Raw genomic sequence first — 17,623 nt, forward strand, 5'->3', positions numbered from 1 at the left:
GGGAAAGGAAAACCCTAAGTCAAAGGGTCAACTCGTCGAGTCCAAGGGAGAACTCGACGAGTCAAAGCGTGTCCCGTGTCGCAGATTAAGTGATCGACTCGATGAGTCGGGGAGACTGACTCGGCGATTCAGGTCTGGGTTGCGAAACCCTAATTTCGGGACTTGGTGCCCTATTTAAACATCATTTTAGGCCTCCACCCCAGCCTTCATCACTCCCCTGACCTACTCTCGAAACCCTAAGCATCCGTTGAGTGTTCTTAAGCTTTCCTTGCCATTTTTGAGTGATTTGAAGCTAGAAGAAAGAAAGGAACCCTTGGTGATTCAAGAAGAGGAAGTAGATCCAGAGCTTGGGTAGCATTTCAGAACGTTTGGAGGTATAAAGCTTATGCATTGGCTGTTATTCATCTAGATCCTCTTCTTAGCTTGTATTTTGTCACATTTGGGCTATTTCCAAGGTTAATCCGAGTATTAAGCCTTTGAGGATGTATTCGAATTTAGATATGGGAACTCTTGAGCTTTAGAAGCTCAGAGTTTCTAGCTTTACCCATCTATGGCTCCATTCAATGACATAGACATCCATTTTAGCTTGGATTTGGTGTTCAAGCTTCATAGTACCTTGCATGCACATAAAGTTGGCAACTTTACGTGTAATGCTAGCCTTATGAGTCCAGATCTACAAGTGGGAAGCAATGGAATGGACTGTAATTGACATAATGGAGATGACACAAGTGGACTCGGCGAGTCTGTTCACGGACTCAGCGAGTCGGGTCGCAAACCCAATCTCTTTTGGTTATGAGTCAGACCAGTAAGTTGAGTGGTGACTCAGTGGGTTAGACAGGATTAGGAATCGGAGATTGAAGGACTCGGCGAGTGATGGGGTGATTCAACGAGTCGAGTCGCGAGTTGCATGGTTTCTGAGGTTATGAACTCGGCGAGTCATTAGGCTGACTCGGCGAGTAGGGTCAACCTGGAAGGTTGACTTTGACTAGGACATTGACTTTGACCAGAGTTGACTTAGTTTGACTTCGGAAGGACAGTTTAGGACTAAGTGTTATATTGGTATTGGTAGCTCGGGGAGCTAGAGGAGCAGCGGTTCGGAGATTTGTCGGATAACAGTCAGGAGGGTATCAATAGAAGCCTCAACAGTGCAAGGTGAGTCTCCTTACTGTGTGAATGGGTCTAAGGCCACAATGCCGGCCCATGTAGTTATGAGTAGGAAGACCCGGGGGTTAGCCCTAGGCACTGTATGCTATTATGATATTTCGGACCAAGGTCCGATGCCGGGCGGGTGCCCAAGGACTGTTTTGCATGTTAGATTATTCTTGTTGTCTGTGTGATACTTGTGTGTGCCTGGTAGGGAGGTGAGTGTGGGCGAGGTCCTATATCTCATCATTAGCAGAGTATGGACGGGGTTCCATACCTCATTAGTAGCAGAGTAGGGGTGAGGCCCGAGATAAGAGAGGAGTGAGTGTGGGCGGGGTCCCGTATCTCACTAACAGCAGGAGCATGGACAGGGTTTCATGACTCACCAGTAGCAGGACAGGGGCGAGGCCCAAGATAGGCAAGGCCTTAGTACAGGAATATAGTAGACTCAGTTAGCTTATGTGTTATGAATTATTTATATGCTTGTATGTGTTTAGCGGGCGGGGCCTAAGAGAAACAGATATGTATACCGAGCGAGGCTCGAAGCCAGGCAGGGCCTGGGGTCGGGCGGGGCCCGATGTAACCGGCGAGGCCCGATGTAGCGGGCGAGGCCCGAAGTAGCGGGCGTGACCCAATGTTTGCAGTATGTGATTATGTATGGTATGTGGTAGGTTGGGGAAACTCACTAAGCTTCATGCTTACGGTTTTCAGTTTTGATTTTAGGTACTTCCGGTAGTGGAGGGAAGAGCTTGGGGTGATCGCATGGCACACACCATTGTTTATTCAGCCTGGGATGTTTTACTCTAATAATATGAATATGTTTTGAATTAATAATCTAATTTGATGTTAAAACTTACGTTTATGATTTGAAAGATATGGTTTGATAATGATTTAAAAATGAAATTTTTGGGTCAAGTTTTTGGGACGTTACAGGACACCCATTCAACTACCATTTTATAAGAAGTTTCATTATACCCCTCTAATAGACTAGCTTCGTGAATGAGGCGTACTAGCGGTTTGACAGACTATTTTTATACATATAATATATATTAAGCTTTTAAATATAAATACATAGTATAAAGTTTATTTTAAAATAGCAAGGGTTTAATCTTTTAATAAATTAAACTTTTAATTTAATTAAATTTAAACCTTTTATGGATTTATTAATTATCTTTTATATAATTACCTAACAAAAATTAATAATAAGATCCATGAGGATGTATTTAAAACTTTTCAAAATACCATTTTTATGATAATCTATAAAAGAAACATTATAATATTGACAATAAGTATTAAGTTCCATTAATATTTAGATCTATTATTTAAGCACTTAAAAAATCAATTATATTAATCACAAAATAATTAATTATGTCAAATACCAATCTCCTAAATTAAAGGCTTTTAATTTATCATGCTAGATATACCAAAAACGGATTCGGGGATAACATATGGCAAGTAGATATCACATAAAAGCTGTTAAGGCAAACTGGCACCAAATTTTCAGATCTGGCCTTGGTTCACGGCGTAAGCATGCAAACTCACGACATGAGCTACGATAAATCATAAATAAGTTTCTTTGAAGATTCACCAATGTGCAAATACATGAAAGACAACCCTAGGCTCTGATACCACATATGGGTTTTTGGGTTTACAAGCTCAATGCCATAAGCGGAAAATAATCAAAAACAATTTCAATTAATTAGGGCACATGCAACGTAGTTTGATCTATGTCTTTCTAGTAAAGCAACATATTATGAACCCTAGACTACAAAGCTTTTCCTGTGAACTAACAAACTCATAAGAGAAAGAAATACTAACCTTGAAGATTGTTGTAGTGAACAACCTTGATTTCTTCTTCCAAACTTTTGGTAGCAAGCATCACAATTGTCGCGCCTCTAATGGTTCACACCCAAGGCAAACAACTTAGGATTATGGAGAGAGGAGAATGGAATGTCGACCAGATCTTTCTTAGGGTTAGGAGTACCGAAATTGTGAAGGCCAAGGCTCGTTATATAGGTGACGTAGCTTAGAGCGAAAGCTAGGGTTTAAGGGTGGAAACCCTAATCACTTTGCTTGGTGACCAAGCAGCCCACAGGCCTCCATCTAAGAGCCTTTGGACGAAATTTCTAGGCCTTCGCTAGAAGATCTCGTCCAACCTCTCTTAAGGAGGTTCTAGAGTCTTTTCCTCAACTATCAATAAATTGCTAAACAGCCCATGCACTATTTAATTAAACCAATTAATCCTAAAACTAATTCTAATTAATTTCTGATCAATTATTAATTAAATATTATGATTTCTGTTTAATATATCATTCTCATAATATATTAACAAATAAATTATTCCAATTTATTAATCAAATACTAACTCAACCATCTCTCCAATATAATCATGTTCAATTGCCAGGTTTGAGGGCAAACCAAAAGGACTGTGCTACTATCGATTCAAGTTAATATCAATTATAGTTATGGGCTTAGACACCTAATCCAACAAAATCCATCATCCAAAATGTTTTCGTAAAAACCATAATGAAATCAGAGTATCGTATGTGCGATGCGATCATCCCGTGCTCTTCCTCTTCGATCGAGCCCCATTCAGAACAGGTCTGTCAATGATATGAGATGGCCCCGTCTCAACACATTCATCAGGCCCCGCTCGATATACATATAGACACATAAACAAATGCAATAATCACTAAGACAAATAGCATACAATACACTCATCAGGCCACACCTGGCATCGAGCCCCACCCGGTATACATATCACATACATCTCATGAAAGAGTCATACAAACAACTACAATCCTAACCATAATAAATCATGGGTCGACATTGGCGTTTTCTGTAACAACCCAATATTTTTCAAGTCCATGTAACGATCTAAAGTCAAGTATTGTAACCTATTTTTGAAATAATAAGATTAGCGTCAAATATGAAATGTTCAAAAATCTCAATTGGGATATATAAAGTGATAGATATCGTAACAAGGTTTTCAGAAATATAAAGAACACTAAAATCCGAGTTATAACGAAGAAGTTATGACCAACCAAAGATCCGCAACAAAACCGGTAAAACACAGTTAAGCATAAAACGTGAAATAGAGATCGAGCGACTTTTAGCCGACACAACCTAAACGAGAATCCAAGATCTTGACAATAGTAGTGCAATGGTAAAAAGACAGACGAAAACGGACGTCAGATGAAGAAGTTATGGATTTTTAACGGACTTTTCCAGTCTCGGCCTGTTAAAATTATAATATTAAAAATAAATTCAAAACTAGCCGACGGAGTCTAAACGAAAGTTGTAGAACATAATCTGACCTACACATGGATATAAAGAACGTCAAAAACGGAACTCGTATGCAAGAGATATGAATTTATGAAATTCGGGGCACAAACTTCGACATATGTCAGAGTTCACGTCGTGAGTACAGTGTTCATGACGTGAACAATTTGATTGACCCTTCCAGAGCAAGTAGACGGATGACGCAAGCCGTGAGCGAATCAGGACCAAACTCTCGACGTGAGTTATGCAAAACTCACGACGTGAGTTTCGAGATTTATCCAATATATAGAAATCGAGGCCTTCCGACTTTGGTTGCTGAAATCCATCCTCTCTCTTACTTCTACACACTGTTAAGCCCCTTTAAACCACCCGAAGCCCCGATAACACCTCTAGCACACGACGCGAGTCCCGACGCCCCGATTCTCCTGAGAAACTAACTCCTTTCCAGTCGAAGTGCTGCCCGTGTGAAGCTCGTTTTTTCACCAGAAGCCCGCGGTTACGTCGAGAAAGATCATTCCTAGAAACAAAACGCTGCCCGATTCACCACTTACCAAGTGAGTTCATACCCTAACTTATCTTTTAAAGGATTTTAAATTGCTTTTATGGGGGGGGGGGGGGATACAAGAAGAAAACCATATAGTTGTATGATCAATCACATGTGATTTATAACTATCAAAACAAGTGGATCTCTTATACTTCAAACCGTGTTATCAAACAAGCTATTTCAAAACAATTTATAAACTGACATCAAGTCATCTATAACCATTCAAATGGTTAAAACTCTTTATCAAACTCTTTTAAACTTATATATTGTCAAAATCATGTCTATATAGATATAGTTATATAAATAAGGTTGAAAGGGCTTAGGACTGATAACTCACTTTATTTCCTGTTCCTTGTTTGGTTGTGGACTTAGAGTATTCGGGTGTTTGTCCGAGTGTCGTTTAAGTCTTAGTTATATATGATGTATATATGTATAGATATAAAAGTTCTTACATCAGTTCAACACCTTTGGGTAGCAAAGGTGTACAAACATGCTCTGTCATTCAAACAACATTACTAGTAAACTATAATAGGTATAGTTTAGAGAATTACTACTCACTATTTCTAGTACAATGAAACATACATGAGTCAGTTCATACATGAGTCAGTACAAACATATTATAATGAGAAACAAGGAGGAACATACTATACACTAGAACAGAGAGAACATACAATACACTAGAACATACTATACAAATACAAGAATACTATAACATTAATGTGAGCCACTACTTCATGGCATGGCAATATACTGCTGTGTCATGTTTTGTAACCAGAGTATCCTGGAGGGAGAGCGTGAATTTGTGTATAGATTTATACGGGATTGACCATCCTACACCTTGCTGCTAGCTACAGTGGGACCTGCAGGTCTATGGGTGACGAATGTCATACCATTTCGACGTCTTCGATCGTCGTGTTTTTACTTGTCAATCAAGTATGGGTAGAATCATATCGCACTTTACCTTAACCGAACAATTGGTTTAAGGTAGTTAGTACAATGGTAGTTACTATATAAAATACTACAGTAGATAATTATTTTCCCATTACATTCACATTGTGATCTTCTCAGATAAACGGTAATTTAAACTATATTTTGGTAGTGATAGTCATAAATGGGGAAAAACACTCACTTTTACAAAAGAACAAACATACAGAACAGTCGGGTCTTGGTAGAAGACTACATTTCATAAAAAAGTAGAAAATATAGGATTTTCTAAGAGATACAACATTTACATCAAATAATTACAAACATTTACAACAAACATATACAAATACTTTCATACAAAACAATGACACTAAAATGCTTATGAACTCACCAGCTTTAATGCTGATCTACTCTTTCAAAATAACTTGTATTCTCAGGTCACTAGTAGATATGTACATCTGGACCAGGCTTTTGAGAAGACGGAGCGTGTTCAAGACTCGTCTTTTATTTTGATTCATATTTTGGGTGTCTTTCAAACTATACACAGAACGCACTTGTATTAAATTATGCTATTAATGTAATGGGTGATGTTGTTGCTTGTTTACTATTATGTATTGATATGATACTGTACATGACGTCCTCCGCCACCAAACATTTCCGTCGTTCAGGTTTGGGGGTGTGTGAGAACAAGATCTATGCGCAGGGACAAGGTTTGAAAACTCAAACCTTGAGTGAATGCTTGAGATCAATGTCTGCTTGATATAGGATATTCAAGTCTAGACTGGAAAGACCAGTCAAGTCTTAGATGATCAGTTCAACAAATGATCAAGAAATTAATTGAGAACAAGTAGATAATGATCAAGGTAAAGTTAATAAATGAAGAACAAGGAGAATGTTTTTTTTAATGTGATAAGAGTAAATGCCAAAAGTAAGTGAAAGATCCGTTGTTGACTTGTATTGAAAGCTCCTATTTATAGGAGAGAATGTTACAACGAATTAACCCAGATGTTTACATAGGACCAGACAAAAGACACAAGTCTGACATTCTGATTGTCTTTAAATCAACTTTAGAGTAAGTCCTATGAAACGTTACATCACATACAAGACAAAGGTAATAAATGCACTAAAGACAGAAAGACTTCATTCCGGACAAGTATTGTTCCAGAGATGAAAGTTGATCCGGATCATCATACATTCCGGACATCAGGATTAGCTCCGGAATATGTTCCTCTTCAAAATACTTTTCCTGTTCTCTTCTCCAGCTCCGGACAGGTTCCGGATCACATTTCCTTTCGGAACCAACACACTTCGGAATATGTACTTAGGATTGCTAGAGGTTCACTTTCAGGTTCCAACAATCTCCCCCTAAGTGAACTTAGCAATCCAACAAGCCTACTTCATTTCTTCCTTGATGAAGGTGTATGCTCGGAACATCCATTCACGCACCGCAATGTACCAAGTCAGTTGACCTACAAACTTTGCCTTGACCTGCTCCGGAGCATCAAACTTGGACGCCCGGGATATGAACTTCTGCAGAGCTTTGGTAGGTACTAGGTGTTTGTCAAGGACTCGGAAAAAGTCCTTCTTGTTTGTTCTTCTGGTGGTGTAGACAAACCCTAGAACCGGTTCTTCAATCAGACCATCTGCAAGAATTTTAGCTTCCGGAAGAACAAAGTCGATCTTTGCAACAAATTGTTCGGTTCCGTAGAGGTGAGCAAGTTCGTAATCACAGCGGCAGAAGACAACAACATAATCTTTAAGAAAGCTGAGAGTTGTGTGGTAGGCACCCATACTGATGTCATCCTTTTGATTTTCTCTGAAGTAAGCAGCTAGGGTAAGGATGTCGTTCGGATTCATTGAAGGAAAATCCGCATCAGTAACGGTCCGGGGAGTTGGCTTGTTCCGGAGGAGATGGAAACGGAATAGAGTACAGTTCAGTCAAATTTTACTAAATTTTTTCTTCCAAAGCCATGAACTTTGGTGATCCTCTTTCTTGTCCATACTTCCTTGAAGGGTTGAGCATTCTTGGCGTAGAAGGTTTTGAGCCTTTCACGCTCTGTCCGGATGATTACATCCGGATTGTCGTTTGGGTGGAGCGGAGCAAACTTCGTGTAGAATTTGTTGAAAGGAGAGAGAGGAAGATCCAGTTGATCAGTGTCATTTGTGGGAAGGTCATAGTAGAGAGTTGGGATGATTTCCTTTGCTTGAAGGATTCCTTCACGGCAAAGAGGAGAAATGCCACGCATCGGATCGGGATTGTCTTTTAAAGCTTAAATCCAGATGCTGTCCTCCAGTGCCTTGTGAATTTCCTCCTCAGACCATCCATATTTTTTTTTAGAGGAGGTCCGGAGTGGAAGGCTTGATGTTCGGAAGTCATCGGTTTCTTCCCTTTGTCTCTCTGAAGTGCATCAATGACCATCTTCATGTTCTCATCAATGATGAATTTCGGAGTGGGAGTTGGAAGCGGTTATTCCAGAATTTCATCTGGGGTCCGGAGAGGAGAGCCTTGATCAATTGGGGCTATTTTTGGTTCCGGAATGGGAGTGGGAGACAGCACAGAGGGAGTGGCTTGGAAGGCTTGAGCTGTAAGGAATGATTTTGCCTTAGCCATTTTGACGGCCATTACAAAAGCGTCCGGAAGAGAGGATGGCCAGGAGACTGCGGACCAGATCTTCTTTTGTTCCTTAGTTAACTCCTTCGGAGTGGTTAGCTTTGGAGCTTGAAGACCAAGAACTCATTTGGGAGCATCATCCGGAATATAGGCTTCATTATATTCATCATCTTCGTTTCCTTCAGTGATTCCTAGGATTCCGGAGACAAATTGAACATCTTCATCTTCGGACTCGAGGTCCTCATCCCTAAGTGTGAATTTCGAGGCTGGTTCCCATCTTCTACTTGGGCCTTATCCCCCTCTTGCATCGGTGACTCTTGAGACCGGTGCAAGCATCAAGTCTTCCTTGATATCATCAAGTTTGAGAAAACCTTCTGAAGACCTGTGGAGAGTTGAAAAGTAAGAGTGTCATAGGCTTCGGCAGTGGGAGCTTGCTCGGAGAGATGCTTGAATGTGCTGCTAAGGATGGCAATCATCTCATCAAACTTCCTGTTCGGAACATCAACAATGTTCCAAGTTGAGCGCAGGAGTTTGATGAGGACTTGTTGAATAATGAGGTTCATCTCATCCTTCTTCCGGATCTCCTTCTCCAGTCTTTGAATTTGTTTCTCATGACGAACATGAGTGTGCTTGATTAGGTCGTTGGTGGCAGACACAAGATCGTCATGAACCTTGAGAATTGAGGAGATAGTGTTGAGATAGTTTTCAACAAGAGCATCATACTTGGAGTCAAGTTGCTCAACAGTGTGCTTCAGCCGGATGGAAATCAGCTGATCAAGTTGGGCTTCTCTCTCTGCCACTGATGGTCCGGATTGTTGGGAGAGGGACTGGAGAATGGCATCAAGTTTCGAATCAAGTCCGGAGACTTTTTGATCCAAATTGGAGTTCAGCTCTGTTACGGATGCCTCTACAGTTGACACTTTATTCATAGTGTCCGAAACATTGTTACGGATCTCCAGAAGGGCAAACGGGTCAACGTGGTCACCAGCTGAGGATTCTGAATTAGAATCAGAGTGTTGCAGAGGAGGTTGGTGAGCGTCCGGATTTGAGGATGGACTTGGTTTGGTAGCATCATCATCTTCTTGAAGGTTTGAGTTGGAGCCGTCGTCCGGAGTGGTAGTGGAGGAGGATCCGAAGTCAAAGGCAGACTTGGATACGGATGCTTTGGATTGATAGTGAACGGAGGTCATGAGATGAGCAACCGGAATGGTTGTTGCTTCTTCTTCCAACATAACTTCTTCAGATATTTCTTCTTCCGGATCAGTATGGAAGATGCTTTGATGAGTGGTGATTGGGGGTAGCTCCATAGTTAGTTCATTGATGGCGTCAGCGTCAGTGGGAGGGATAAAGGGAAGATTGCTTTGGATGGCCCTGTTCCTCATGGAGATGAGAGTGGACTCCACTTGAGCTCGAGAAAGGTCCGGACGTCGAGATGCGGCCCTGTTCACATAATCTTCCCACAAAGGATCATTAGTGCCTGGTCGTCCTATATGCCTTCCGGGTATCAGACCAGTTGTGGCATCGGAAGTTGGAGAGACTGCTCCTCCTTCCGGATGCTTGGGTTCCCGAACAATGGTTTCGGAGTGTGTGCGTGTGGAAGAGATAATGGGAATATCAAATTTGACACGTGGGTGTGTTCCAGGGGGCTGCAAGGAACTTTGTTCAACACCGGCATCACCCTTTTGGGAGGGTGAGGGTGGAATATGTGGAGACTCCCCGTGAGTGTGTGCTTATGATGATGAAACATTGAGGGGTACCTCAGATGAGTGGGCAGGAGGGGTGTGCGGACGGCCAGAATCAGCCGGAATGTCATGAGTGTCCTCCTGTTGAGAGGGGGCACTGACTTTGGATTTATTTTTGGCCTTAGGCTTCGCAGGTGAAGCCTTTCGTTTGGCTGGTTGCTTAACTTTGGGTCCAGACTTAGCATGAATGGCCTCTTCCGGGGTAGGCTCAACAGAGACCGGGGCAGGTTGTGTTGGGTCGAACAAAACCGAAGTCTCAATATTTTGTTTTAAATAGGGGGAGTCGGAAGGAATGATGGCCAACATATTGTCCGGAAGACGTCTGACCGGACCAAAAGATGATTGGTCCGGAATTCTATAAGCCTTAACGAGTTTAAAAGATACACATACCTCCGGAGGAATGGTGCTAACCGGAATGGGTACATTGAGTTCCTTGAATATCTGTTCAATCGTCAGAGCCCAAAATCTAGGGCTCGAAATCTCGTTCGGATTCCTTTTGATGGCGAACTTGCAGAAGTCTTGCCACAAGACTTCAGGAAGATCTACAGCGTTGTTGCGTCGGGAGTAAATGATGAAAACCACATTCAGCCAATCTTTGCTCAAGGTATCAGTACCACCATGCTTGCCCGATAACCCACAGATGATTAGATGCATAAGAACGGTCCAGAGCCCAGAAACAACTGTCTTATTGAAATCTTTTGCCCTATAGTCTTGCGTGTACCCGATGAAGTTTAGAAACATCTGAAACTCTTCAGCCGTTGGTTCAACAACTTCGAAGCCAGTAGGATTTGGTGTAATTCCAATCGCCTTGAGGAATGTCGATTTGTAGACAGGAATGGTGCGATCACCAATAATGGTGGTTAACAGAACACCATCTTCGAGTTTGATGCTAGTGAATACACGATGAATATGAGAGAGTGGGAGTGGAGGATCAGGGATTTTGGTAAGTGGAATGGAGAGAGGATGATTTGCAAGGAACTCAATCATTCTTCTGATTGATTCATCGTAGTCAAGAGGGTTTAAGGAGAACAGTTGAGTTGTGTCCCTAAGAAAGGGTTCTTGATCGGCAGATGAGGATGATCCCTTTGATCCTTTAGATGATTTCTTTCTGGCAATTGATTTCTTGGGAGGTGGTGTAGATTGAGTTGGGTTCTTTGAAGACTCCATTGATGAATAATGAAGGAAGCTTGATGAACACGAAGAACAATGAGGAATGTTTAGAGGTTTCAGAGTTAAGAGAGCGTAAAGTGGTAAAAGGGATTGTGAAAGAGTATTTATAGGTGGGGAAAGATGGGTCGGGTCGAAAAAGGTAACGATGAGGGTCCGAGATCCATCGGGTCACATTTAATGTTTGGGAGTGAGATTAGACATGTGAGGTGAAAGGGCAAGGCAATTTGGCTAAAAAAGGAGAATGTAACCGTCAATTCGATTTCCAGTTTAGAGGGCATGCGATCGTGTCACGCAAATCGAGGAAGATTGGACAAGGATCTTCCTGAAAAGTAACTGTTGAGAGAAACCGTTTCGCCTTATTACCTTTTGGTATTCAGGATGAGTTGTTCCAGACAGTGCATGATCCGGAGGGTAAAATTTATGTTCCGGAACATATATGATAGAAAAAAAGGTTCCTGAGCAAATTTTGAGAATGCCGGAGCACTTTTGAAAATTCCGGAGCACTTTGAAATTCCGGAGTATTTTTGAAATTCCGGAGAATTTTTAAAATTCCGGAGCAAATTTTGAAATTCCGGAGCTCTTTGAAATTCTGGAGCAATATTTGAAATTCCGGAGCACTTTGAAATTCCGGAGCATTTTTGAAATTCGCCTTTCCGGAGTGGATTTTCCAGAATTCCTTTATGGAGTGAGTTTCGAAATAGAGATTCGGATGATGGTTGATCTTGATAGTCATGATGAAGAGAAAGAACTGTACAGCTTAAAAACTCAAGAGACAATTAGTAATAAAGACAGGTAAAATGATCTTATGTATTTAGAGGGAAAATAGTTTCGAAACAAAAATAATTGAGTTTGGAGCATATTTTTCTTCTGAATACTTCTATCAAAGAGAACATGTCTCCTGAAAGAATTGAGGATCAGGCATCATCATACCCATTTTGTTCAGAAAACCATTAAATTAGGTTTCGTCTAATGCCTTAGTAAAGACATCAGCAATTTCATCGTCAGATGGAACAAAAATAAGTTCGATGTTGCCATTTAGAACATGATCTTTAATAAAATGGTACCGGATGTCAATGTGCTTCGTCATAAAGTGTTGAATTGGATTGTGAGAGATTGCAATGGCACTTTGAGAGTCACAGTAGATAGGAATACGTTGAAATCGGTAACCATAATCCAGGAGTTGAGATTTCATCCAAAGAACTTGAGAGGTACAGCTGGCAGCAGCAATGTATTCAGCTTCAGCTGTGGAGAGAGCAATACAGTTCTGTTTCTTGGATGACCAGCTAACTAACCGACCACCTAGGAATTGACATCCTCCTGATGTACTTTTCCTATCGAGTTGAAGACCACCATAGTTTGACTCAGAGTAAGCTTGCAGAAGGAAACTTTCATTTGCTGGATACCAAATTTCGAGGCTCTTTGTACCTTTGAGGTATCGAAATATTTGTTTCACAGCCAGAAGATAAGACATCTTCGGATTGACTTGAAATCTGGCACATAAACATGTTGAGAACATAATGTCCGGGCGACTTGCAGTGAGATAGAGTAATGATCCTATCATTCCACGATACTTCTTTTCATCAACGAAAACACGCGAAGGGTCGGCAAAGATTTTGTGTCCGAAGCCCATAGGTACCTTGGCTGAGGCACATGTGTCCATTGAGTATTTCTTGAGAAGTTCATACTTCTCTTGATGAATGAAAATACCTTTGTTAGTCTGTTTGACTTGAAGGCCAAGAAAGAAACTTAATTCTCGATTCATGCTCATTTGGAATCGACTGACCATAAGTTTGGCAAAATCAGCAACCATAGATGAATCCGTAGATCCAAAAATGATGTCGTCCACATAAATTTGTACCAACATGAGATGTTTTCCATTTGATCTTGGGAATAGAGTGGGATCCAGTATTCCTCTTTAAAAACCCGAGGGTTTGAGAAAATCGGTGAGTGTCTCGTACCAAGCCCGAGGAGCTTGTTTGAGTCCGTAGACAGCCTTTCAGAGTTTATAACAATAGTTTGGAAAGGAAAGATTAATAAATCTGGGGGGCTGTTGAAGGTATACTTCAATGTCAAGTTCACCATTAAGAAAGGCACTCTTAACATCCATTTGGTAAACTTTGAAGCCTTTGTGAGCAGCATAAGCAAGAAATATTCTGATAGCTTCAAGTCGTGCAACAGGAGCAAATGTCTCGTCGTAGTCAAGACCTTCAATTTGAGTAAAACCTTTAGCTGCCAATCTTGCCTTATTACGGATGATAACTCTTGCATCGTCTAGCTTGTTGCGAGATACCCATCTTGTACCGACGACGGGGTGATGTTGAGGAGGAGGTACGAGAGTCCAGACTTCATTTCGGTCAAATTCTGCTAGTTCTTCTTGCATGGCTGTAATCCAATCAACATGCTCTAATGCTTCCTTGATGGATTTGGGTTCAACCATGGATATGAATGCTGAAAACTAACATTCATTTTGAATGTTGGTAGCTGAGCGAGTTTGTACACCAACATTCAGATTTCCTATCACTTGGTTCGGAGGATGATCCTTCGTCCAAACATGAAATCGAGGGAGTTCTTATGCAGCCGAAGATCCTATATCAACAGTGGAATTAATTTGCTCCCCCTGAATGATTTGAATATTGGGATGATGCTCCCCCTGAACTTCTGAACCTGAGAGGTTGACATCATCGTCAGAAGGGAACTCAAAGAAGTTTTCGTTTTCATCAATGTTGAGAGGATTAGAGTCATCGAAATCGGCAGCTGCATCTTGGAAACCATCCACATTTGATTCAAGAGAGGGATTTGCATTATTCTCCCCCTCAACCTGTGAAGGTTGAAACGATTCAGAATCAAATGGAGGTAGGCTCGAAAGTGGACCGGAGAGGTTGTGAGAAACTGGGGCTTCCGAAGGAGGAATTGGAATTAGAGATGGTCTTGATCGAGATTCTGAATCAAGATCGGTTTCGGAAGGACCAAAGAGGGTTTCAAAGTTAACCTCAAGAATGGTTTGAGGGTTCGGACATCCTGGCGGAGGAGGATCAGACTCCATGATGTGACTGGGGCCAGAATTCCGAACGAAGTTGTCATCAAAGGTAATATCAAAACTTTCTTCCAGAACACGAGTTCTTCGGTTGAGAACTCTATAAGCCTTTGATTTGGAAGAGTACCCAAGAAAGATGGCTTCATCAGCTTTGGGTTGGAACTTTGTAAGCTGATCACGGTTGTTTTTGATGAAGCATCTACATCCGAAGACGTGTAAGAATGAGATTGTTGGCTTTCGACCATTCATTGCTTCGTATGGTGTCATGTTGAGGCGTCGATTGATGATACTTCGATTTTGAGTGAAGCAAGCAGTCGATACAGCTTCAGCCCAAAGATAGAGTGGTAAGTTTGCATAGTTCAACATTGATCGAGCGGCTTCAACAAGTGTTCTATTGCATCTTTCAACTACACCGTTTTGTTGTGGAGTGTAGGGAGCTGAGAAGTTGTGATCGATTCCTTTGTCTGTGAGAAATTTCTCAATGGTGGAATTGACAAATTCCGAACCATTATCACTTCGGATTCTCCTGACCGGGAGTTTGATAAGAACTTCTATTCCTTTGATAAAATTGATGCGCTCAGAGGCTGTTTCCGATTTCAGTCTTAGGAAGAAAACTCAGGTGAACCTTGTAAAGTTATCAACAATCACAAGAATGTATTTCTTATGATGAAGACTTTCTACAGTGGATGGTCCACAAAGATCAATGTATAGAAGTTCCAATGGTTCCGAGATGGACTTTTCTATGATAACGGGATGACCCCTCTTTGATTGCTCACCACACTCACACGCAGCACATAAATGATCATTTTCGAACTTGAGAAGAGGTAAACCTCTTACCATTTTGCCTGATACAAGATCATTCATGTATCGAAAGTTCAGATGAGCGAGCCTTCGGTGCCATAACCAACTGACGTCAGGAATAGCTTTGGAGAGAAGGCATAGTTGCGGTTTGCCAATAATCATGTTGATGTCAAGCGGGTACATGTTCTTGTTGCGAAGTGACTTTATCGAACATTCTTTTCGGTCTTCAGTCATCACATAGCTATACTTTTTGCAAAATTCCACACGTCGATTTGAGTCAGTGATCTGAGCAACACTTATCAAATTATGTTTCAAATCAGCTACATAAGCAACATGTGAAATAGAGAAGTTTCCATTGGTGAGAGTTCCATAACCACGAATTTGAGAATTGGAGTTGTTGCCATATGTCACGTAAGCAGCATTTGGAGAAAGCTTTAAATCTGGTAGAAAATCCTTCTGCCCTGTCATGTGCATGGAGCAAGCACTATCAATATACCATATTGTTTCTTGCTCCGAAGCACAAAGTGCATGCAAAATTAGTGAGCAACGAAGTTTTTAGGCTCTGAATTAGATTTTGGGACATAGGCATGGGCTTTGGACTTTGATTATGACTTGGGAACAACTTTGTGTTTCTGAGTGATATTACTGGAATTCTTTGGAAACAGACAGAATGCTAATGTCTTTTCATCTATCCAGTAGTCATATTCAACTACTCGTGGGTTTGGAGCTGACTTCTTCGGACCTTTGGTATCCGAAGAATTGTCAATTTTTGTTACCTCAGGGATTGTTGTTTTGTTAACAGATGATTTGATTTGCCACAAAAGATTTTTGTTTGAAGATTTTGTACTTGTTCATTTGTTTGATGACACATTGTTTCTTAAAATTCTCGGTTTAAAAATTGTGCCATCAAATTTTGCAATAAAGACAGATGAAACATTTCAAGGTGCAGGTGAAGTATTTCGGATGGTTTTGACATTGACATTAACATGAGCTTGAGGTCATTTGGAGTTAAGGACTTCCTTAGGTTCTAGACGAACAAGAGGTTCAGAAGGTCTTTTTAGGATCCTAGTGGGAACAAAATAATTTTGACTATGAGAGGAGACATGAGAATTCCGGGATGAATTTGGTTTAGAGTTAGCAACGAACCTAGAATTTTGTCTAGTCTTAACTTCCTTTTTGTAAGCATTTCTAGCTTCTATCTTGGGATCTACAACATCTTTTCTATTCAACATTGGTTTTCTCTTAGGATGAGGACATGATTTAGAAGTTTGTCCTTTGGATGGATTAGTAAACTCAGGAGTAATGGGAACCAATTTGGTCTTTGAAAGAACTAAGGAGTCCGATTCACATGAATCAGAGGACACATTGCTTGAGATTTCAACTTTATCATCTAGAGATGCCCATACAAATTCTGAGGCATTGATTTCAGTTGTTTCCGGAATAATTTCCTCAATCACACAGTTGTTTACGTGATTACTTTTAGGAACATAGTCTACACAATTTGGAATACTATAATGATATTCCGTGGTCCGATTGAGGTGCAGGTTTATCAGAGGCGGAAGAGGCGTGGAATCAGGACACTTGACAACTATTGGTTGGAACTTACGAATTAGGGACTCAAAAGGTCTTTTAGCCTCCGGAGGGGGTGACAGGGGAGAAACAGGGGTGTCCGAATGTTTGATGTTCGGAACTTCTCCCATGAATGTCAAATTTTGCAATTCCTTCAGGGGACTAACAATTGGTTTCGAAAACTCGCTTCTGAGACCAGGAGCTTTGGACCATGGATGACGAAAATTATGAGTCATCCGAATGTCAGCTTCAAGCATGTCTACAGAGTTATGCAAAACATCTACTTTGGCATTGAGACGTTTGTTATCTGAAATCAAAATATCTCGTTCAGAATAAGTGATTACACATTTATCTTTCAAAATGATATATTCATCTTTTGACATTACAAGTTCATGCTCTAGAGACTCGATTTTCAATTTCTTATCCTCAAAACGTAATCTAAGACGACTTAGTTCACAATCCTTCTTCTCACTGGCTTCTATGGTAGACTCATAGGCTTTATAGATGGTGTTCATATCTGTTTGGATCTGGGTCAGATAAGGTTCACACAAAGTCAAATCAAAATTATTATCAGAGATCATGGATTTTACCTGCTGAACGATGCTTCGACCTGGTGGATCGTTAGTGGCCATGTAGCAGTAGTGAGGTTCAGCAACATCATCTTCATCTTCAGACCCAGAAGGCCAATAACCTTCATCACATTCAACCATTTGTCTTGCCATCATATACATGTTTCTTCCAGTCACCAAATCATCATCATCTCCGGATGACCAATATCCTTCGACATCTCTTGAAACCGTAGT

Source organism: Lactuca virosa, chromosome 5, assembly GCF_052849685.1.
Source record: "Lactuca virosa cultivar CGN04683 chromosome 5, Lactuca_virosa_CGN04683_v6, whole genome shotgun sequence".
Classification (NCBI taxonomy): Eukaryota; Viridiplantae; Streptophyta; class Magnoliopsida; order Asterales; family Asteraceae; genus Lactuca; species Lactuca virosa.